Source organism: Centrocercus urophasianus, unplaced genomic scaffold (genome assembly GCF_019232065.1).
Source record: "Centrocercus urophasianus isolate 14NV4802_14NV808 unplaced genomic scaffold, USGS_Curo_1.0 seq_10, whole genome shotgun sequence".
Lineage (NCBI taxonomy): Eukaryota > Metazoa > Chordata > Aves > Galliformes > Phasianidae > Centrocercus > Centrocercus urophasianus.
In genome coordinates, this window is record NW_024884142.1 from 31490204 (window position 1) to 31515511 (window position 25308).

Sequence of the window (25308 nt, forward strand, 5' to 3'; positions counted from 1 at the left end):
TTAAAATGATAGAGGCATTCATCTGACTCACTAGTTAGTCACAGTACTCTAAGTAGTAAAAATAGTGTCTCATTAGTCTTCTAAACATTTATTCCTTATTCTACATAAAATTGATACTTAATCACTTTCCTGGTGTACAGCAAGCAAGTATTACACAGGGAAAAGTTGGAGAATGGAAAGCTTATAAAATCTGTCAGTCTCTCCTACAAGTTAGGAATGATTCATTATAATGGGCCATACGCGGCAGGGTGACTCTGAATGGAAGCTTGTAATTAACTTTGCTTCATGTTTTATTGATAGCATTTGCTGTTTTCTGAGATCTGATCATACATCCTGACTAATTTGCAAACCTATGGATCACGCTGTGCTTGGATAGCCTGGCATTGGGGGGTGTATATGAAGCTAAATAGATTGTAAAGAAAGTGTATCACATCCCCTATGATTTCTATACAAATTTAGATTCTGCCTTTTTCATCATCTGTTTGATGCTGTTCTGATCTCAAAGCACACTTTAGATTTAATATGAAACACAAAAGTTCATTTCTTCTGTATCCAACCAAGATCAGTCATAGTCACCTGATTGAGAATAGGAAAAAAGTACTTAGTTTCCCTTAGTTGCGAATAAATATATATGTCCTTTGAAATACTATAGATCTTACACTTCAAATCTGGAGTTGTGGAAGCTTTGCAATTATAAACTTGAGCAGAGATGAATGGATATGGATGAGCCTTCTGTTACTCTGGATGCAAATCACCCACAAATTAGGTAAAATATGTAGGCTTTTTGTAATATGGGTAATTTGGCAAAGTTAAAAACAAATTTGCAAAATCCCTAAAAGACCATGGATTATTTAGGAACAGATGGTGTGAAAGGCATTTGAAATCCCTCCTGTAGACTATGTTCTACTTCATATGAAAAGAAGCTCATGGAGCAGAGTCTACCTCCAAATGGCTTTGACCCTGGTCTTCACATCTGCTATCACTTTCCTGATCAACTAATTTTTCAGTTTCATTTTCAGTGTGAAACAACGGCAGTGGGATTTATTCTCAAAACTTAGAAAATGGGATGTTCTAAAAATGTAACTTAATTCTCTTCAAATAAACTGGATTTGATTTTACTATCAGCAAGGAAGTGTGCTTATGATACTTTTAAACTCTAGTTCTGACCATGACTATTTTTTTCACAAGTGAAGGAATTTTAGTATGATTTTAACAGCATTTCAAAATGATTGTAACATTTTCTGCTGTGAAATTATACTTCCAAAGTCTAATCAGTATTTCTACATCACATCTCTATGTGGCTTTTGATGAGATCCATCAAGATTCAGTGAGAATTACAGGCTTCACTGGAAAATCACATTTTTTTTTCCCTTTGTCTTTCTTTTTTTGATTCCTGTGGTACATCCTCTTCATGTTTCTAATAAACCAATTTTCAATAAAACCTTTTAAGCCTCAGCTACAAAACCTCAGCTTGAGGAGAATCCTCAGAGTCATGTGATGAATTAAGTAAATATTAATCGAATATCACAATTCAATTACATAATTAAAGGCTGCATTGAAGACAAACAGGAAAGAAATTAGATATTCAGAATCACAAATACTCCTGAATTCTGTAACTATAGAGTGCTCAAGCTTGCAAAAAATCTGTTCCTTGTACACTATTTTTCTGCTTGTGCACTTATTCAATCTTGACTTATAACAGAAGTAAAGGCTGTGTCATGGCCAAATCTAAAATTTTTGTGGTGATTTCTAATTAAAACCTAACTGAGAAAACGAGTAGTGAGGAATGGGAAGTCTTTTGTAAGAAACACACCTTACCTTTTGTTTTTTTCTTTTGTTTTAGTGACAAACGAAATATGAAAATGTGGGCTGAAACACAATTCTGTATACTGGCAAGCAGAGGCATTTAAAAATGTGTGACTGGTTTAAAAACTCAGGGAATGTTTTAATGATCATGAAGGTTATAGAAAGAATTACGTTTTTGTCCTTTGTCTTCTAGTTCCAATTTTAATAGCATATTTGAGTTGCATTTCCAAGCAGTATATTGCCAAAATGACAGGTAGATTTTGATGTAAACTTCTGATTGCAGGATGTGTTTGCCACAAAACACTGAAAATGTGATTCTTGCAATGAAATCCCCAGATGGGAAGCATTTCTGCAGTTTCATACCGGTTCCAAATCATTTTTCTTGAGGTAGTACTATCATTAGGAAATTTCTCCTCTACTCTTTTCAATAAACACTTTCTTAGTTTGACAATCTAAACTGTCTACAGTGACTTTTAATAGCTACCTATCAATAGCTTGTCTTTTCAAGCAACTTAAAAGTCACATAGGCATATATGTCACTCAGTTTGTATTGCAAATGAGTCTACAATGAGCTATAAAGCACTGAAATTTTTCTATGACACCAAATATCTAGCACAGTAAGATCCCAATCTAGCTTGACTAAACTATAAACTTCATGGAAGAATGATGCATTGAGTCATGGTAAGATGGTGGTCCTTTTGTAATTTTACTTACCTGAAAAAAGAGCAACCAAAACCAACAAAAACAGTGCAAGTTTGTTTCCACAAAGAAAAAAATAAAAATCAAAGTGAGTTCCAATTTGGGCAGTGAAAGGTTTTGTTTGTTTTTATTTGCCTGCTTCTTGATTTTTTTGTTGAAAAAATGTTTCAAACCAGTCTAGCTCCTGAACTCTTCAAAAGCCAGCTATGAATATATACACATCTTTTGAGTTTAGCTTCATTTTAAGAAGTAAGAACACATCAGGGAGAGCAGTTACTAGTGTTGATCTCTCCTATGCATCCCTTAAAATGCAAGTAACCTTTCAAAACACATCTGTACACAGCTTTTTCAGCCTTCTGATAACTCCTGCATCCCATGTAGAATTACTTTGATATCAGTCAGTTTTATAGCTTTTTCTATCCCTTCTCCAATCCCACAGCTGTTTCTGTTATACATAGAAGAAATGAGGGAAATGTTACAATCCATTCTAGTGCTACTCAATTGATGCACTGGATAATTAGCGCATGAATCATTCTCTGAGGGCAATATAAAATTACTGCAGATGTTCAGATGATATCTTGAGATCCCATCCAAACCTCAAATGGTTTTAAAATTGCCTAGGTAACATCTTTTTTTTTTCATAGTTATTAGTCCCCTCCTTGAGAAAACTGAGGTCTCTAAATTAAAGAAATGTGGTGGATAACATGCTATTTTTGCTACCATCAGCGAAAAGGTTTTCTTCTATGAGGTTTTGTCAAATAAAAAGCTTAGTAGGCCACTAATGGCCATGACCTGTGGCAACCTTGTTTTACTGTTTAACTGAATTATTTCCTTTCCTAAAACGCCAAGTGAGCCATTGAGAATGCTAGGTCAGCATATATAGTAAACAAATCACCAATCACCCAACAACTACGGTACCATCTGCCTTCAGAATGAAAGATCTCTTTCCGAGCTTGAACTTTTGGACCTTGGCTTTGACCCTGTCTGAGTTCTTGCTATGTTAACAAATGATTTTGATGATAAAACTGTGAATCTACATATGGGACTACTGAGGGAAACACATCAGTAACGAATTACTTAAATAAGTCAGGTTGTTTGACCCAGCCCTATCAACTCTCTTAATGCATTTCCTTCTCACCCTTCTGTATTGTCACTGCAGTTTAATTTTTCCCCAGTCTTCCATGAATTCATTTATACAGATTGCATCAGTGCTTTTGGCAATTAATCCCACATTTTTTGCCTTCTTTGCATGAAATAGCTCTGCTGGAATTCCTGTTTACTTCCAATTTCAGTTTGTTTCCACTGGTTTTTCAAACAGCAGGTTACAGTTAATTAAAATTAATCTGAAAATAGAAATAAAACGGTATAAAAAATGTCTGTAACTTGATACATTATTTTTTTCTTTACCAATGTTCTCAAACTGCATATTATTAATACAGTTGAACAAATAATTACCCTAAATCTCATATTCAGGTAATTACAAAAATAAAATGAACATCTGTTATTACAAGTGCATGATGCCAAGCCATAATATGAAGTCTAGGGGTTAACACAGGCAAATTGGACACAGTACATAAACTCAAAATAAATTATTGTATGGTAGTGTAATTACATTCCAACCATTATGTTAATTATAATATATATCAATTCAATAATTAAAGAAAACAAGCTCTTCCTCTGGTTTTCTATTCATATTCTTCCGAGTACTGATTTATTCTATGTCAGCTGGGATGGCACCGAACCATAAATCTGACAGCAGTGCACGGTGATATCATTTTTAATATGTAAAAGAAAGCTTAGTCTACACTCTAGATTTGAAAAAACTATTTTGTTAATTAATCTAGGTCAAAAGTAAACAAGATAGAGCTAAACAGGGCATAGAAATTCCACTTGCTGATTGTCCAAATAATTATATTAAACATGTATTACCTTAGAGATACTGATCTAAATTATTTCTTTAAAATGTCTTCATGGCAAAATTAAATTAGAATGAGAATATTCTCTAAGTACTGGCTATATTAGCAGAGAACAGAGAACCTAATCACAAAAGTATGTGGTTGAAGATACTTTATGATACTTTATCTTCCTTCAGTAAAAATGTGATATTTCCAATATCTCCCGGACACAGGTTTTTAAGAAAACTTTAGATACTGACACGCAGGCAACATAATCTGACACATCTATACAGTGAGTTTGAAGATGTTTACACACACTTAGGAGAGAAAATCAAACAAAGCATTAAAAAAAAAACAACTCTTGGCTGTGAGGTGGGTTTCTGAGTTTTTTGTTGGTTTGTTTGTTTATCACTCCTGTTACATGATGATAATGGTGTTTAGTAACCTATAAAGTGTTTTACTGTATATCAAAGGTCTACAAAGCAAAAAGTTATTCTGATTGCAGCCACTGGTGGCCAGTGTGGAATTCATGTACTAGATGTGTTCTCACAAAGCTCTTCTGAGAGCCCTTTCCCGTTGATTTCTCTGCTAAGGGACACGGTCATGTACCAAACCCTGGCCTGAGGTTAAGCTGACTGAAGAGAATAGAAGAAACAACTGTGAATAAAAGCTGAATACAACAAATAACAAAGCAAGAATTTGGCAGAAGTTGCAGACAGAGCCATGAAGAATCAAGCATTACAGATGATTAAGGGACAGGAGGTATTTCACAGATAAATAGCAGGCAGCACTGGAGATTTCAGGCAGTGGAGTCTTATAGTACTGGAATTACTGTTGAGAAAACTCACAGTATATACTATGGCATACAGCTGCAAATAAACCCAAACTACAATTTCTGCTAACAAAAAGAAAAGGACTTGTACCTCAGCAATGCCATTGGTTTTGATATTGCGTACCACATTAATCAGTGGAGGTGCAGGGGGTGATATGAACAATATTCAGCTTGCCATAGATAAATGGATATTTGTAGCAGGACTGGGATTGCATGGGTCAAGCTGTGGCAAAGCTGAGTAGAGCATCAAAATCAAACTAAACAGCTTTGAAATTGTCCATGCCCAAAATCTAAAAAAGTTTACCTCTGATGGCTCCAGGAGTACTCTCTCTGTATTGTTTGAACGGCTTATGCATGCTAAGACAGATGTGTTTCACAAGGCAAGTACTATTCATAATGGTAATGAATTTAGTTATTTCGGGCAAGAGGAAATGAATAAAGTGTAGCGTGGAGAAGTGACATTCCAGTTCCCCTGCTCCCTTGGACAGTGCTAACAGAACTGTAGCACAGATAGGCCAAATACCTGACTTCGTTTTACATGCATGGTGTGTTTCACCTTGATTGTCTTCCAGTACTAAACATAAGAGATTTTTCAGTTTTACTGCAAAACTCTATGTATGTGTAGTATGTTATGCTACTTAACCTATCTGCTACATCAAGCAGGTAGTAAAGGAATCTTCTTGAATTTAATCTCATTTTATTTATTTGTAAGCTAGATGACCTAATCATTAATATAGCAAGAAGCAGAAAAACATTAGATTTTATACATACTGTGTATCCATTTTGTAATATGTAACTAAATTGTAGACTGCATTTGTTTTATGTCAGCCATAGGAAAAGTCTTTAGCAGTGAAGATGCACCCGGGGTGAGAGAGAATCAAATCAAAGAATATTTAAGCAAAACATAGGCCCTGGTGGTATGCACCCACAAATGCTGAGTATCAATCATGATAGCTAGAAGCATTCAGAGACTGCAGGGAAGCAAATGTCTCTCCTAGTCAGGAGAAGATGACCTTGCGGTGGGAATTTCATCAATGTCTACAACTACCTGAAGGGAGAGTGCAAGAAGGATAGAGCCTTTTTCAGAGGTGCCAAGTTGCAGGACAAGGGGCAATGAACAAAAACTGAAGGTTTCTTCTGAACATAAAGAAGCACTTTTTAAACTATGTGTGTAACTGGGCAATGGTACAGGTTGCCCAGAGAGGTTGTGAACTCTCTTTCTTGGAGATCTTCAAAAGCCACCTGGACATGGTCCTCAGCAACCTACTCCAGGTGTTACCTGCTTACACAGAGAGTTGGATGAGATGGACCCAGATGTCTTCCTGCCAACTGCCTTTCAAGAGTAGAAGAAACATGAGCTGAAGACCATATGCATTATTCTGGTAACTTGCAGCCTGCTTCTTGCAGTCCTTCCCCTTATATGAATTTATAACATGGCCCAGTCACTGTGGGACAAAACGTTAATCCAGAAAAATTTTATATATGTCTCTATAGGTTAACTTGCCAGAAAGGTTAGAAACACTGATTCACTTCTTAACTTAAGAGAGAATTTCATGTGCTATAGCATTGAAAGTTTCACTAAAGCTATAACATTATTTGCTTATTCCTTTTGTCCTATAACATGCTAGGTTAGTCAAAGACACAATCATATTTGATTGACAGGATTTGTTTTGACATAAGTTCTTTCTCAGTACATTATTAATATTTATATGAACTGTACTGAAAAAAAAATCTAACTCATTCATTAGTGACTCAGATTCATCTCCTACCGGCAGTAAAATACTGAAAATATATTTGCAACATTTGACGGTATTTTAAAAACCTTCACAAATAATTTCTTCAAACCTTTCTAATAAAAATGACATTCTGTTTGCCTAAATGACTGAAATATTTCTTAATTTACATCAGCAACTTTTTTACATAATGAAGGATATAACTGAGCAGTCAACAAAACACTCTAATTAGAATCTGTTTCAAATGATAAAGAATGTGAAGACATTCAAAATTCTTAATGATACTCAGATATTGAATGCTGCACAGTATAAAAAAAATATGAAAATGGAAATGTCTTTAAGTTACTCCTTTTCTAAATCTGGGTCACTGAATGTCCAAGATTACTGCATTTTCTTAGAAACTTTTTTTTTTTTCCTCAGAAGCTCAAGTGTTCTGACAGCCACTATATTTTCACTAATCTGAATTAGCTGCACAAAAACTAAGAACTTCATCCATTTGCCTATCAGAAGTGTCTGCATCACTATTTTTCTTCTACTATCCTAGTATACTGCTTGGCCTCTGCTGATAGTCCAGGACTCTGAACTTCCATACACCTCCTATTATATGCCAGTCCTATATTCGACTAAGATATCTTAGTGCATGTCAAATAATACAAGTTCCTTATGTTTAGACTACCAAATGAAGTCTGAAGCATTACTTATTTTGCTGAATTATTTTATTCTTACTAAAATATAGATGGATTTAAATCTATATTTAAGATTATATGGGGAAAAAGAATAATATTTTCTATTTGAGGAGGTTTCAATTCCAATTTCATTTTTAACTGGAAGATATTTCCCTAACAGTGCAAGGTGGTTTCCAGGAAATTAAACCACTTTATCAATAACTGTGCGTCACAATTCAGGATCACAATTCAACAAAAGCAATTGAATAAAGTGGCATTCAATTTCTCCACTTAAGGATGTATTTTTTGAATTTGCTCAGCTGAATGCAATTGTAGTGCCAGTCTTTGTTTGACAAGATAACACATATTACTTTGTAGTTCTATTACAACCTTACTATTTTCTTCTTGTCTGGTAGTACTGAAGACTTAGGACAAATATCATCATCAATCTTGTTCACGATCACGATCTCTTGAAAAGCACTGAACGCTTAGTGGTGACATAAAGAATACTGTTATTATTTGGACTTTAAAAAAATCTTTTTCCAATTAAGCAATCTAAAATATATGAAAACACTTCTTAACCCTCTCATATTTCAATGTGTACAAAAATACTGCAAAAAGGTGAATCAAAACATGTTGTCGGTGTGTCATTGTCAATAATGAAGATATTATAGAAATAAAACCAAGTGGAACAAAAGAACAGCTTGTTTCCAAGAATATGGTACAGACTATGGCACATATTAGGAGTGAGATTTCATTCCCAAGATGCTCGATAACAGTTAATAATGAAGAAAGTCATATTTCAGTTTCTGTTGTAGAAAATGAAACAGAAGATTCAATAATATAACAAGGAAAGATCATTCAGCACTTGCTATAATAAATTTCCTTTCTGAATCAACCATTCTTTATTTCTTTTTAACACTCTGAAATACATCATATTAATGTTTTATTTATTTGATCACTGATTTCTTCAGAAAAAAGTATAAGATCAAACAACTAATGATCATTCCCCCAGTTGAAGAGATTAGGCTGCTTTATTTACACTGTCACTAGAGTTAGTTTTCAGTAAGGATCTTGACTTACATTCTTCAACAGAGTATTTCAGATGCCAGCTGAAAAATCTCTCCTAAATTAAATGTATAAATACCTTTGAAGGTCTGCAGAGGATTAATCATTCCACTTACAGTTAGGTTGCAGTTAGCCAAAGAGCCTTTGGTGTTCTCTGAAGTTTAAACTGGCTCTTTAGGAAACTAAAGTACTTATTTTTAGGGGTCCAACTTACCCAGACTCAATCCCAGACCAGGTTTTTCTTAGATGTGGCAGGAAAACTAGTTTCTGACATTTTGATTATCTTGGAAAATAGTTGTTTTTTCAATTCACTCATACAACTTTCTTGAGCTTTTCCTTCTTTCTCTGAAAAGAGAAGGACATAAATTAGGTAGCAGAAATTTATTATGTTGGTTTTCCACTCTTTGCATCATAACTACACAGATGTACCAATTATTACTAGTAATAACTTCACTACCAAATAGACAAATAATCTCTGCAGTTACTAAACAGAGTCAAAGTACATTATCTGACAAATCTTTAACCCTCACATTTACTGTTAGGTCCTGGGTATTAAGTTGGCTCTGATGTTGAAGAACGCTAAGCACTGACACTGGAAAACTGTATTCCTCCTGGACTGGTAGGAGATGACAAAGGATTCCATTTGCTCTCAGTAAGTTTGTCCTTGCTTCAGCTGGGATAGAGTTGATTTTCTTTCTTCTGTCTTTCATAGTCAGACTAGTCACCCTTGGGGTACTCAGTGCCATGACCTAGAAGATAGAGATAGGGAGCAGAATATACCCCCCACAGTTCAGGGAAATAATTAGTGACCTGCTGCTGCTACATGGCTTGTGAAAAGGCCAGATGAGATACACCTGTGGGTATCATGGGAGCTGAAGAACGTGATTGTCAAGCTCCCTTCTGTCTTTTTTCAGCAGTCCTGGTCAAATGGGGAGGTCTTAGATGACTGGAGACTTGCTAACATGACACCCATCTACAGGAAGGATCAGAAAAAGGATCTGTGGAAATACAGGACTTCCAGTCTGATCTTGGCATTAGGGAAGACCATGGAACAGATCATCTTGAGTGAGATCGCACTGCATGTGTGGGGGAGAACCAGAGGATCAGGCCCAGCCAGTATGTGTTCATTAAATGCATGACTGGTCCTGCTTGACCAACCTCGTCTCCTTCTGTGATAAAGTGACCATCCTGGACGATGAGAGAAAGGCTGTTGATGTAGTTTACTTTTAATAAAGCCTTTATCTTTATTAAAAGTAGCTTTATTAGTCTCCTACAGCATTCTTCTGGAGAAGCTGGCAGTCCATGTCTTAGACAAGTGTAAAATTTTAAAACTATTCAGAGCAATGGCCTGTATGAAAGTGCTCAACATTTCTCCCTGCAGCAGTCTCTTTCCACACAAACCACAGGAAATCAGAAGGTAATTAGTCCAGCAGATAAAGGTTAACATTTGTACATAATGAGCCCCATCATTTTGTTACTGATATTTGATTGGAGTTTGAATGGTCCACACTGTCCTGCACTAGACACACCAGATAACTTTGTCAAGGATTCAAGGTTGGGGGGGGGGGAAATGTTTTCTAAAAAGAACAGTGTCAGATAGAAATGTATTGGCTTATTATTTTCTGCAAATATAATTCTGAGATTCTGATCTTTTGAAGTTATGCCTATTCTTGGAAGACTCGGACTATTAGGTCTTCATGATGCAATCAAAAGTGACCGTATGAAAACACAATGTACATGTTCTTCATGGGAGATTACACTGTCTTTTCATGTCATGTTTTGTTTTGTGTTGTTGTTTCGGTTAGTTTCGCCGATTTTTTTTTCCCTTTGGATATTTTATCTAGTGTTAAACAAAAACAACTATGAAACACTCATTATGCCTCGGGATCTCTATCACATATATATGTCCACTCTATTTTGGTTGGTTGGCTTTGTGTTGTTTTTTGTTGTTGTTGTTGTTGTTTGGCTGGTTGGTTGTTTTGGTTTGTGTTTTTTTTTGGGGGGGGAGAGGGGGAAGGGAGAGGAGGAGGATGTGAGGGAAAAGATTGGGCTTTCTTTTGTTAATGTGCTCTATTCAAGCATTACCATTACTTTGCTTTTACAAATGATTTGTGTTATGAGAGATGTCATTAGAAAAGAGAGCAATATTTGATGTTAGCTGTGTCATTAAGTTCTATAGTGGAACATTAATTATTGATTTTTGCCTGAAAAGCATCAGAATGTTGTATTAGAGCTGCAATGAACTGTTCACCTTACATGCATTCAACAGACCTGTGACATTCAAAGGTGACAAGGTTTAGTTTTGCTACTACATTCAATGCACTCTAAAGGCTGCAACAGAATTGTAAACAGAGCCAAAGTTGCCCAATGGTAGGATGTTTAACTCCAACATTTTTGTTGGACAGTATATTACTGAACTCATTCTCAGATATTTAGTCCCTATTCTTCCATTTTCTGCATTCCCTCCCTTTCTGCAAACCATGCTTTAAGTCATAAGGTTCTCATATACGGTATATTAGTCTTTTTAATTGAGTAGTTCTTCTGGTATCTTGCAAGCATGAAAGAGCCTTGAAGGTAAATGCATGGATTTGCAGGCAAGTATCTCTCTCCCTGGTAGGTGTTCTATCACAAGCATATAGTGTTTTTATTTCTGTGAAAGAAGATAGAAGACTACTCAAAATTTCACACTGGGAGAAAGTACAGCCTCCTCCTGCTGCAGAGCCAAAAGCAAAGGCCCTCTCCTTAGTTTTGCAGGAATTTTGACGTTGCCTTCGTTAATCTGAGCTACTGAAGAGTTACAGCCCTGCTGGTAAACTCTCCTGTGCGTTGTCATATCACATGATGCTACACAGCACAGTTATCAGTCCTTAGATACTATTATTCTTAATGCCTTATTTTTAGAATAGTGACTGACATGGTAGAACTAGAAAAATACTTTAGGTGGATATCTTTAATCACCTGTGACCAGAGCCAGTTTTGTTAAACTCCCCTTCCTTCACCCCATTCAGTCTAACAAAATGCTGACCAACTTTTCTCTTACAAAAAGTGCAGAATATTCAATTCTGTCTTACTGTGTTTGTGCTGACTTTGAGAGAGCACCTTTCCACTTCTGGCCATTCTTATACCTAGCACACTACTGACTGTACTCTTCACATTCACAAAATAGTGTAGAAAGCTAGTTTTTCAAACAACACTTTTCTTACTGTAATTGCTTTTTGTCTGCCTTTTTTCCTCTTGTTGATGACCATTAAAGGTGGACTGATTGACTGTTGCAGAGATATTGGTCAAAACTTAAGAAGCAACGGTTCAAATGTTGGTCCAACCAGTTTATTACAAATCTTAATCAGGGGAATTGGGGAAGGGGAGAACGGACACTATTATGAATTAGGGTAATGGGGGAAGGGAAGGAGGGCGATAGAAAAGATAGGAAAGAAGAGGCAAGGAGTCTTTATAGGAAGCAAGAGGGACATAGTCACCACCATGGATCCAGCGTGGTTCGTAGTTCCGTCTTTGATCCTCAGTAGTGGTGGGTCGTCAGGCATTGTTGTTCTATTGACGACGAAGGACGACCATGGTGATGATGGCCCTTTTTCAATGCTTCAAAGTGGTTGAGTCAGCTGTTTTTGGAGTGACAGCTCAAATCCAAAGTGGTCGAATCAGCTCTCCTTTGAGTGACAGATCAAACCCAAGGTGGTTGAGTCAGTTCTCCTTGCGGTGGCAGCTTCTGGCTCTGGGATCTCAGCAGGAACCTCCTTTGTTCTTATCTTTCTGGCTTTGCCAGCAGATAAGAGGAAGCAGGGAGGCACCAACTTGTATCTTGCCTCCGCAAGACACAATGGTATCATCCCCCAGCCTTCCATACTTAGCTGGAGCGGTTTGGCCACAGGCCAGATCTTCGGCCAGTGAACACTGCTGAGCACTCTCTTCCGCTCTTCTACAGAGCAAGCAGCTCTGGGGGAAGGGGCTTGTAAATGTTCCCAAAGTGATATCGATTGTCACACAGTTAGCACCCATCAGTTGCCTCCTTGACAAGTCACTCAGAGTCTTATCACAAGAAAAATCTCAGGAAGCAAGCTTTGAGCCAAAAAAAACTAAGAAGGATTCTCACATTCTGTCAACATGGGTAAACATGGTATATGGAAGTAAAGTCTGAGATACAGATACAGATGGGTTAAACAACTTGCTCATAACCACAAAGAGAGCATGAAAGGGGAAAGGACTGGTAAAAATCTAGAATTCACCAGACTGGAAGCAAAACATAGAAGATTTAAAGGGATCTTCCTGCTACTGTACATCATGTCCCATATTTAATTTCATGATCTTGAATATCATCCACAGCTCACATATTTGTACCATTAAGTACAGCAAGATAAGCTTCTTATTACTTTCTTTCTACTTTCTGCTATTTTAACTTTGTAAAATATCAAAACTACCTGAATACAGAGAATTTCACAGAAGTTATTTCAAAATTAGAGGTATCCAATAGCTACTGCACAGAAAGCAGAATTCATTTGCAAGAATTTAAATCTCCCATCAGTAAATGGACAGTTAAATCAGCTCAACCTGCAAGAAGCCAACAGTCTTCTGATGACTGTTCACTGCACTGTGTAAAACTACTCTAATTCAGTGTTAGACAATACCCAAATAAAAATATACATCTTCCACTTCTCAGTGAGTGACACATGTACTGATGGTATCACCATCGGATCTCATGGTCCCTTAGACAGCTCCTCCAGCATTTGGTCTTTTGCCTAGTGAGACTGATAGGCATCAAAGTTGGAACAATTCAGCTATGTCCCCATTACTCTCTGCAATTTTGGCCACGCTAAGCCTTACTGCCTTCATTGGAGCTCTGTTTAAAATTGAGGCTTACCCATATGAAACATGTTAAGTGGAGAGGCATTGTTTTGTAATTCAGATCTAGTCTATCACACCCAGTTCATAGTTGTACTCCGAAGGAAACAACTATTCAAGTAAGGATGGTGCATCTGAAAAAATAAATTGTAGAGAAGTGTATCTAATTACTGGGCAGTCTGCCATAAGTTGGACAAATTTCTACTCCTGTGCTTGTTGCCCCTGGTTGTGCTCAGAAACTGGGATTTGTACTACCAAACCACTCTAACATGAAAAAAAAAAAAAAAAAAAAAAAAGAAATTAAGAAAATTCTGTGTTTCTACAAGCCTAGAAAAATCCCTGATCTTTTCTCAATCTGACCATTATTCAGTTGTTAAAATAAATCACAGCTAACATTTCAGATTTTCCAATGAAGTGTCAAAAAACAAGGGATAAATAAAACCTCAGTATAAAATTGAATATACACACTATCCGCACTTAGTAGCCTAATATTTAATAATGATGCCTGGCTCTTTTCCTTTACTTAATAATACTGGTAGAATATTGGAAAATAAATATAAATTTTTAAAAATCTTCACTACTTCATATCTATTTGTGGAACCAGAACAAGTGTTAAATATGATGAATTTTAGAAATACATTTGTCAATGCAGCATGCAGGTAAAAATAATGTTGCCAACTTTTTTTGCATTGTAGCAAGTGCCATGTATTTTCTCTAAAAATACAAAGAGTGTCATAGGACCATTCCCCATAAAAGATAAAATAAAAATAATTCATAATTTAAAAGTCTCTAGAAAAGTATCGTCCATAGTCCCTCTAAAATGAGAAGGCTTACACTTATACTAATATTTGAACCATTTTTTTTTACATAATATGTCCTAAACTTCTAATCTAGTTTATAAACAATTTTATTCCCACTGTATTTAATCTGCTTTCAAGCAAGAGGTATTAATTATAATCAAAACATATTTATTTTACTAGAATTTTTTTGTTTACTAGAATTTAAAATGTAAACAGCACCTTAATAACACTACTGCTGCTTTTGCTCTCTAGCAAATAGTAACTTAGAGATGTCTTTAGATTTTTGAATTCTAGAGTCATAGTGGCCTCTATTGTTGTCATATTAGAATAGCATGTATGTAGGTTGCTCCAAAAGTAATGCCCTCAGATTATTTTCATGTAAATTACAACAGATATATAGAGCACAATAAGACTATTTGATAGAGTAAATTCTCAGCTACAAAGCACCATTTTTCAACATAGTCACCAACAGGTGACACATACAGGGCTTTGCATTTAGCATAGCTTCATCGAGACCAGATTGTGCCTCATCAATCTGGTAGCCTTTTATGATGGAATGACAGTTATTGTTGGACTAAGAAATGGTAACTGATGTCATCTGTCTGCATTTGTGCAAGGCTTTTGACATGGTCTCCCATCATATACTTATCTTTAAATTGGAGAGAGATGAACTTACAGGGTTGACTGTTCAGGGGTTAAAGAATTGGCTGGATGATGGTAACCAGAGGGTTGTTGCCAATGGCTCTAAATCGAGGTGGAAGCCAGTCCTAAGCAGTGACCCCCAGGGGTCCGTCTCGGGACCCATGCACATCTTTATCAACAACTTAAGACTATAGGATTGAGTGTATCCTCAGCAAGTTTGCTAATTACATTATGCTGCATGATGCAGTCAACCATCCAGAGGAATTTGGAAGGCTTGAAAACTGAGCCCATGAGAACTTAATGAGGTCCAATAATGCCAAGTGCAAAGGTTGGGTTGGGGCAATCTGTGATATGAGTACAAGCTGCATGAAGAACTCATTGAGAGAAGCCATGTGGAGAAGGACTTGGGAGTCCTGGTGGACAAAAAGCTGGAAATGAGACAGAAATGTGCACTTGCAGCCCAAAAGGCCAGTGGTACCCTGGGCTGCATCAAAAGAGGGGTGGCCAGCAGGGAAAGGGAGATTACTGTATTCCTCTACTTAGCTGCTGTGGGCTTTATCTGAAGTATTTTGTCCAGGCCTGATGCCCTCAGTACAAGAAGATGTGGAGCTGATGGAGCAGATTCAAAGGAGGGCCATGAAGATGATTACAGGGCTGAAACATCTCTCCTACGATGAAATGTTGGAACTTTTTAGCCTGGAGAAGGCTCTGGGGAGACCTCATTGTGGTCTTCCAATACTTGAAAAGAGATTAGAAGTAGGAGGGGGACTGATCTTTTATGCATGAAGATAGTGATAGGACATGGGGGAATGGATTTAAACTGCAAGAGGGAAAGCTTAGGTATGATATTAGAAAGAAATTCTCCATCCAAAGAGTGGTGAGGCACTGGCACAGGTTGCCCAGAGAAGTGGATGTCTCACCCCTGGAGATGCTCAAGGCCAGGACTGATGGGTTCCTGGGCAGTCTGATCTAGTAGTTGGCAACCCTGCTGACAGCAGGAGGATTGGAACTAGATGATCTTTGAGTTCCCTTCCAATCCAAGCCATTCTATGATTCTGTGATTTTTGCCAGCAATGAACAAGAGTCTGCATGCATCACTTTAAAAACCTGCACTAGTGAAGGTGACACACTGTTGCTGACGCCACTGCTGAAATGCCTTACTATACTAGCATGCGCTGTTCAGTCTGCACAAACATTCAGCAAGCGTTAATCAATACCAGTGGATGCCATTTTATTTATTTTTTTTTCACGTGGAGTTCAATGACACACCTTTTCTTCAAACACAATTCCATGCGTCATGGTTTTATGATTTTTGGTTATCAGTATTCCACATCATAACATCATATAGTGCACTGGGAGTTAAAGTGTTAATGCTCCAGTTCCAGGTATCTGTCCCAGAAGAGAAGAATTACATACCCCAGAGGTCTTTGCTGTCAAAGAGGAATCCCTGGCAAGATCACCTGACATCTCTTTTCCCTTTTTCGGTCTCCTCCCTTCTGCTAATCCGGACCGCACACAAGGCCTCAGCGTTAGTGTAAGAGCTTCCATTTTTTCAGACACTCTCTCATTCTACTTGATTTATTAGCTGCAATTCTAATTATATTGTATTATATCGTTTTATAGCGTGTCATCTTGTATTCCGATATCTTACTTAGCAAACTTGTTTCTCCCCAGATTGTTGCTGCTGTTTTGTCTTGGGCCCATCTTTCTACACTTTTTTCCCTTATCCCTTTCCAGGGCACAGATCCGTGGGTCCCTCCACTCCACTAGTCACAGAACCAGGCCAAATCAGTGCATAAATGATTGACACCATGTCAGAAACCATGTCAGTTTTGTCAAATTGCCCCTTTGCTGCCATTTGTCACATGGCAACAAAATGTAATGGAGTATTGATGGGAAAGTTCAACATCTACTGCCATGTCACCAACGTTCTCCTCTGATGTCGTGAGCCCACAGAATAAGATAGGAGACATTAGTTCTGGAGCAGCACTTGTACCTCTGGTGTAGTAAATATACTACCTTTAGATGTTTTTCATTCTTTGAACATATATAACAATTGTTCTTGCAAATTAAACCACCATCAACCATCTCCAACTGACAGACAAATCTTCTAAGAAATAATGTGATCCATTGAACAGTAAGTGAAACCAAACACTGTTTGGAAAATTAGAGTAGTATGGAAGGCCCACACAATTTTCTCAGCATGTAGAGAATATTAGGAAAGTCACAGAAACTATTTTTCTCTCCTATAATGAGATCATCTTTTGCATGAAGATAAAAGATGGAACTGCATACAACTTTGGTCATCAACAAATATAGATTAGACCTGTTTTCACTCTACGCTTTTCCAATGCACTGAAGGCATTAATGCGGGAAAAAAAAGAAAGATCCTTTTTTCCATGTACAGTTGAACTCAGTTTAAAATACAGAGCATGAGACTAGTTTTGAGACTACCTCTCTCTTTGTCTTCGTTACTATTCAAAAGTCCTCAATAGTTCATTTAGATGATATTGGTAATTTTTAGATGAAGTCAGGATGAATGTCACCATAACCTATTAAATCTGAAGCCAGTTAACAGAAAACAACATAGTAACTACTTCATAACAGTCATAGATGCTATCTATATCAACTTTTCATGTATCAGAATGAGCTTTTAATCACAAAAAAAACTTGAGTATTAAAATTATCTATTTTTAACCTTTTTTTTTCCCCAACACTATCAGGAGAGAATTCAGTGAGGCACTACATTTCAATTTTATGAATTACTGAAGTCTGCTATTAGATATGCTGTTGAGAATAGGCTAAAACTCAATTCCCTTGTTCCCTGTCCACTCAGGAAACATGACTGATTTTCCTAATTCTCACTATTATAAAGTGATTTATATTCCTTTATATTCCAACAACATATGGCAAAAATATTTCCTTTAACAATTTTCGAGCCAAAAACAATCTCCTTTACTATACTGTTGAACATGTGAAAAAGAAAGGAGTCTTTTGCACAGAAGAACGAGACTTATCCAGATACATGTTTAAGATTTCATATTGTACAGATAAATGTCATTAATATTCTGAGGAAAAATAAGTATGAAATAATAGAATAAATGAAGATCTTAGTAATCACATGTAAAGTAAATAATGCATATATTTGCTTTTTAAAATGTAAATTTTTTTTTAAATTAAGTATTTGTTGATAATGCACGTTTCAAAAGAGAATACAGTAGACTTTGCTGTCAGTGTGCAAGAACCTGATGAATGAAACTTGGGTAACATAAACATACAACTTAGAAAGGAGTCAGGTCTAGTACAAAGAAATCAAAGTTGTTCACAGACTTCTGTACTCATATTTCAGTGTCTTCGCAGCAAATAGATACAGTATACGAGCTACTCTGAAAGTAATGCCTCCTATTTTATTAGACATGGACATTGGTGGTATGGCAGTAGAGGTTGAACCTCCCCACCAATACTACATTACATTTTGTTGCAATAGAGGGGCAGTCTGACACAATGGCATGGAAGTGTATGAAGCAACAGTGTGCATCTGAATTCCCCTATGTAAAAAAGTTTTACCCACTGACATTCAATGAAATTTGCTGGACATTTATGGAGATCAAACAGTGGGTGAGAGCACAATGAGGTGGCACCATGATAGTAGCTGTGAAACAGTGGGTCACCTCCACTGGTGCAGATATTTGTAAGTGTGGCATGAAGGCTCTTACTCATCACTGGTGAAAATGGATAGTTAATGGTAGTGTTAAAAAAGAGTAATCTGTAGCTGAGAATGGCTCTATTAAATGTTTTTGTTGTGCTCTTTGTATCTGTTTCCACAGAAATACATAGAAGGCATTAGTTTCAGAGCAATCTACATGCATTCTAATGGGCAACTTGATTCATGATATGAGCAGATCATTCTGTCAATCTCATAATTTATGTGGTTGTAAAATCACCCATTTTATGTTAAATTCAGATAGTGAACTTTTCAAGCTGCTATTCCATTGCTGTCTTTTCATCAGTAAAAGAAAGGTATAATCATCAAGGAGGCAGAAAGGAAACAAAATAGACATTCACATATGAGATACTTCACTTTGACAAATGCTTGCTCCCTTTTAGATGTCAGTAAAGAAAAAAATTAAAGTAGCTACTAATAGTACAACTAACTGGGAGTGCAAGTTAGTAGAAATAGTACTCTGTATGTGTCAAGGTACATATTTGCCTTCTTTCAGTGCCTTATTACTTACCCTGAAGAATAATTGCATTAGGTAGTTAGCTAACTCAGTACAAATTGTTCAGTTGTTAAACAATTAGCATTACTGAAATAAGCACCAGGATTGTCTCCTAAAAGGTTTCTTTTTCACTGTGGACACAAGAAGAGCTTTAATGCACACGACAGAAATATTACTTCATAACAAACTGAAAATGGGCGGTAAGTGATGAGGAAAATACAAAACTGCAGGTTAGATAGCACATTACAAGAAAGGTTAATTTACAAGACCCTTCTTCTATAAAATGTCTGCAGGGCACACTGAGCAAATGACAGTTTATTCTAGAGATACAGTATTTTTTCCTCTAAGATGTGCTACGGTAAAAATGGGGTGGTGACATGATTTCAGACCTGTCCAGACACTTCCTTATTATTAGTTAATAATAATTATTTTTTTGATTGAAATAGAAGCACTGAAGACAGGATTTCATAGAGTGGCTTTTTTCTGGTCAGATTCAGAAACTTGGTGGTGACATTTGCATTTAGAAGAGTTATTAAACCTCTTTTTGCTTTTTAATCCATTTCCAGATCTCTGTTATTTCTGCGTTATTCCACGCATAGTATCTGGACAAGTTTCATTTCTCACAGGTCATTTAAGCAAGAAGGAGGTGCTTAAATGCATCTATGTGCTATTGATGTTCAGAGGCTACTAAAGATTGCCCATCTTTCTCAGAAACTCATGGCATCCTTGAGTTTCCATTTACCATTCCAATAGCAGAATTAAGACAGATATTAAAAGAAAGAATTACAGCTGGCAGCAGATGTTATGAAATCTGCTTCTAGAGTACAATTGCTTATATAGACATTTTTGGACAAAGCTAAAAAAGGAAAACATATTTTTCAACCTGGCACACCAGCTGGTGTCACTGTTACAGAACTATATGACTTAGAAAAACACATATTAGAAATTTCATCAATGTTGACAACATGAAAAATGACAGAACAACAAATTAATATAAAAGTCTCTCATTCTACCATCACTCATGAAGCAAATGTGCTTATGTAAATAAAACAATGTAACTATACTTTTTCCTTTTAAAATGGTTAATCCTTGAGTGTTCTTATAGCTATTTTATCTGATGGTGTTGGATTGTGATAAGTGATGAAGTCATTGATTAAATCAATGTGAGAATAGTGATTGAGAAAATAAATAAACAGTAAAGATTTATCAGAGGTCGCTAAACTTCCAGGGCCGCTGTCCCACAGTATTCAGCTTGTTTTCTGTTTTACTTCACATCAGGTGAGCAGGGGACCATAGTGGTATTTGGGAGGATTTGCAAGTGTGGAGTGCCTGTGGGATGGGTGCATACGTTGACCATCTGGTGAGAAGGAGACTCATGGGGTCTAGGCAGAGGTTTCAGATGGAGAGAAAGGCCATGCTGGTGCTCATGATAGGACATATGCTTGTGAATCTGGTATGTGCTGTATGAATGCCTGTACCTGTAAGCTACAGGACCAGTAAGCCTTACATAAGTTCTTTGCAAGGCAGCACTTTGTGGCAGTTGGTATAGCCACCCTGATCCATGTTTGTGTCTGCTTTCTCTTGGATACGTGCTGAACTTTCCCACTGGCTGAATGTGCAAACAGTAGAGCAGCAGCCATGTCTACTGTGCCTTTCTTATGGGGATAGAGAACTTGGATCTCTGAGCTCTTCCTCCTCTCTGGAGGAGAAAGTCCCTGGCCCAGAGCTGCTGGATACAGTAGGCATTTATAAGATCCCTTAGTGCACAGAGCCTCAAAAGCCTCTTTTGTGATCTGAAAGAGCTGGAAGTATCTAACTTGAAGATGTTGGCCCTCATACCATGAAATGGTGTGTAAGCTGCATAAACTGCTACTGAGCTGTGAAATCTTTTGGAAACAAACAGCAGAGGAAGTGAGGCAAATTTAGTAGATTGCTTTCTCAATAACACTCATTAGAAAATGACAGTTCTTTACAATTTAAAATTTTCAGACTTTTTTTGCCTTGGACCATATTAGTGGAATAGAGGTTGAAGCCAGAACTTGGCAACTCATCCAGGACACAACCTATTCCACTGCCTGAGATGGCTGTTATTGTCCAGCCTTCAAGGAGCAGCGGATTCAAGCCTAACTCGTGTATAATTTATACTTTTGTTTTCATGCAAATATTGCCTTGAACAATTTTTGCTCTGACATTCTGTTATAGTATTCTAAGTTTCTTAAAGATAACAAGTATATCCAACCTCAGCCTGCACTGTGCTGGTCAAAATAAATGAAGTTATACTATTCTTCTCTGGTAGGTTGCCTAATCCAGTGGGAAACTTGGAAGCTGTTTTGATCTCAGAGGTAACATCTATGTTGAACATAACTGAGTAGAAAAAAAACACACCTCTATAGTAGCTTTTCCCAACCGTACTGTAAATATCTCTCCTGACACAATTTAGGTTTTCCTTGGCCCTTTTTATGGTGAAATCACAGCAGCAACTCTGTTACTAATCTCTGAATTTGGTCCAGTCTTCATACTTTTCTTTCATTTTCCCTTGAGGAGCTTACAGCACAAACGCTTCTATTAATGCTGAAGTGTATTACTACACACTCTGTAGTATGACATTTCATTTTAAATCCCTCAAACAAGTTTTAAAGGTTAAATTTTAAATAGTGTGCAGCACAGGGTCTGAGTCCTTTGTGGGTGAGAAGGACGTTAGATGGGATTTTTCACCCCCTGAGGCAACCCTCCAGTTATCCTCTAATCATTACAGAGAGAATCCACTGTTTCCAAGGCCCCAGACCTCACCGTCAGGGCTTCATTCACTGGTAGGTTAAGGCACATGTATGCAGATCTGGATCAGGTAGTTAAGTTCCAGCAAGGGAAATTATACCAGCAATATCCAGCCTTGGCACTCCTTCTTCACAGTCACACCACACTGTAGAAAGCTGGGATGAAAGCTCTCTCTAGAGGTCAGATAGCATAAGGTAAGCCTTCAGAGTATCATTTGCAGGTAATCTTTATTGAATCTAAAGTTTCCAAGACTGACTAAAGCAAGAACTATAGTGCCATAAGTAGACATTAAGCCTCAGAGGGGGAAGATGGGTGAAAAAACATAGAAGTATAAAAGCACTGCATAATCTTGACAACGAGGCTTACAGAATGCCTTACAAACCAACTTTTACTTTATTCTGCTATTTATAACTTATGAAGACACTGCTGTTGTGGTCAGCCTTGGACTAAGTGAAATGAAGGGAAAAAACTTCCTTCAGAAATAACTACACTGAAGTTAAAAAAACAAACAACAACAACAATTTATAATAGCTGAAATTGCTACCACAATGCAAGACTGTCTCTAGGGCACTCCATTTTCCCTAACTACTGACAGCATAGCAAAAATGCTAGCGTAATAAAATGGAGGAAAAATCTTCCTAAAAAGGATGGCTATTTTCAGGTTGCTTATCAGAAACTCTTTTCCTAAAGCTAGATATTTATGTGACATAGATTAAAAGTTTGAAATATAATTTTAGTCTTTATTAGCCTACATTAAATGTTCTCCCAAGAGATATTTTAATGCTCTAGTATAATTTATTACAGAAAGATAAACTAAAATAAAATCAAATTTAATCTATTTACAACACTTGTTTTGGCTATGATAATTTCATTATTTATAATTGCAGTTTAAATGACCATAATGACATAACTTTCAATATTTGATACATTATTTAGATTAACCATATTGCAATGGAATTTTAAACATTAACAGCAGCTGATTAATCTATTTAACAGTCACCAACTGATGAATATATTACAGCATACAACAATTCACAACAGCTATTGCCATAAGATTTATTGTGCTCCTCATGAAAAATAAAACAGATGTACAATTTACATTTTTTACTCATTTTGATTCAGTGCTCTTATGAATATAAATTACAAAAAAAAAAAAAAAAAAAAAAAAAAAACTGACAACATTTTAAGTTTTTAAAATATGAACAAGAAAAGCAACAAATTAAAGTTTAAGAATCACAAATAAGGACTAGAGATAAAGCAATTAATTTGGTGGGAAAAATCCTCACCACAGTTCAACTCACATAAAGTTCAGAAAGTTTGCTTTTATTCAGATAAGAATGATGGCATTTTCTAGCTGTAAGCCACTCTGTCCAAAATAAACTTCTATGTATATAACCTCTGACTCCAATGCAGCATTCACAGGGACTGTACCAATCCTGTTACCTCTGGATCACTGGAGTTTTTCCAGGTCCAGCTTTGGAGGCTGGGACTCTGAACTGCAGTGGTACTGAAGTGATACATGCCAAAATGTCCTGGGAGTGCTTTCGAAACTATGAAAGTACTTGTATCCACCTCAAAGACACCACAATTAAACAACCTCTCATACTAGCACATATTTTAAGTGGTAATTCTTAAAAAGGGATACAGAAGACAATGACTTAAGGTGCTCTCTTTCATTCCTGATACAGGAGGAGAAGACTTTCATGAAATGTCAGAGTACACAGTTCTGGGCAATGACAGTTACACCAACAGGCTAAGACTGCTTTCAGTTGTACTCAAAGACCTTCTTCTTGCAAGGCACACGGTGTTTTGAAACAGTAAAGTCCACCTGACTACAAGAAAAAATGCTTAAAGATCTTCTAGGCATAATCAGAATTTGTAGATCTGATCCCTGGGAACAGAATTGGTCATGAACTCCTTTAGAAATCAATCCCTTTACCCCAGCTGCCCAAAAACAGGGCAGTGGGAAATCAGAGAACCAAATGCAGATAGAGAAGAAAACTAGCAAGGAATTGAGACAATACATTATTTCTTCCTTAATCTTAACACAAACCGTTTCTATCTGTATTCTTGTATTATTCCTTATTTTAAAATTTATGCTAATTTTTGTAACAATTTGGTACTAAAACTATTCACTTGTTAAAATAAGATGTGGGGGGATTATTTATCTGTTTATTTACTTACTTATTTTCTGCATAATGCATTTTTACTGTGCACTGTCCTGAGCAGGCATTCTTGATTCAGCCTATTCCCAATTCATGCCACAGCTATTCCTGTTATGTGGGTAGACCCTCAGCCCTTATACTGCAGGTCCATAGAAGCTAAAATGGTCAAGAACAGTTTTATTTAGCTGATGTCTCTCCCATCACATCTCTGCAGATGAGTGCTTACAGTTTGGAAAGGCCTTCCTACTACTTTTCTAGAAGCATTTCATTACTCCCCTGTAATTGGGATTTCCTAAGAAAAACCCAGTGTTCCATGAAGTGTCTTGGATGATATGGCTTTCTACACTTTGGTGTGGAGGTGGAGGTCACGTAAATACAGATTTATCAACACAAACCATTTGCAGTAAAAATAGACCACTGGAAGGTGCATACAGATAACACATGATATTTTATAACACATATTCCAGGTTATTTTCATCAATGGAAATTTGCTGAGTTCTGGTATAAGGAAGAGTGTGTTTGTATATATTTACAATTGTATGTCTTAAGCATTGTCATACCCATGTTTATTCAAAACCAGCCATTAAAAATCATTGGGCATCACCAATACATCTTGCTAGTCTGTGGTTCTTCCCGAGGATTAGTTAAAAAAAAAAGTAGGGGGGAGGGGGAAGGGAATTGCATAGCAGAGAATTGGAAAAGCATTTATCTATTAACCTCTGTTATTCTAATCAGACAGTATTTGACATAGGTGCAGTGAAACTTTGTACTGAACTTGATCTTTTGTAGTAACTCCAAAACACTTATTTTTAGCTTGAACAGAGCATTCCTGAATAGCATATATATATATTAAATCTCACATGGTGCTGCACCAAGCATGTTAATTATGCTTTCAGCAGAATATTACATATTTTATGCAACAGTATTCCTCCTCTGCACAGCTCCACATAAATAGACAGTGCCAACATGTCATTCACTTCAGCATAACTTCATACAATAACAATGCACAGAAATATTGCAACCAAAATCCAGAATGTCCAAAGAATTAAAATATAAACAGTACCACTTCATTCACTTGCTCCCAAACTGCTAAAGCAGACAATGTGGCTTTTGGAATAAATCTAAATCCATTACCACAATTCATAACCCAAATT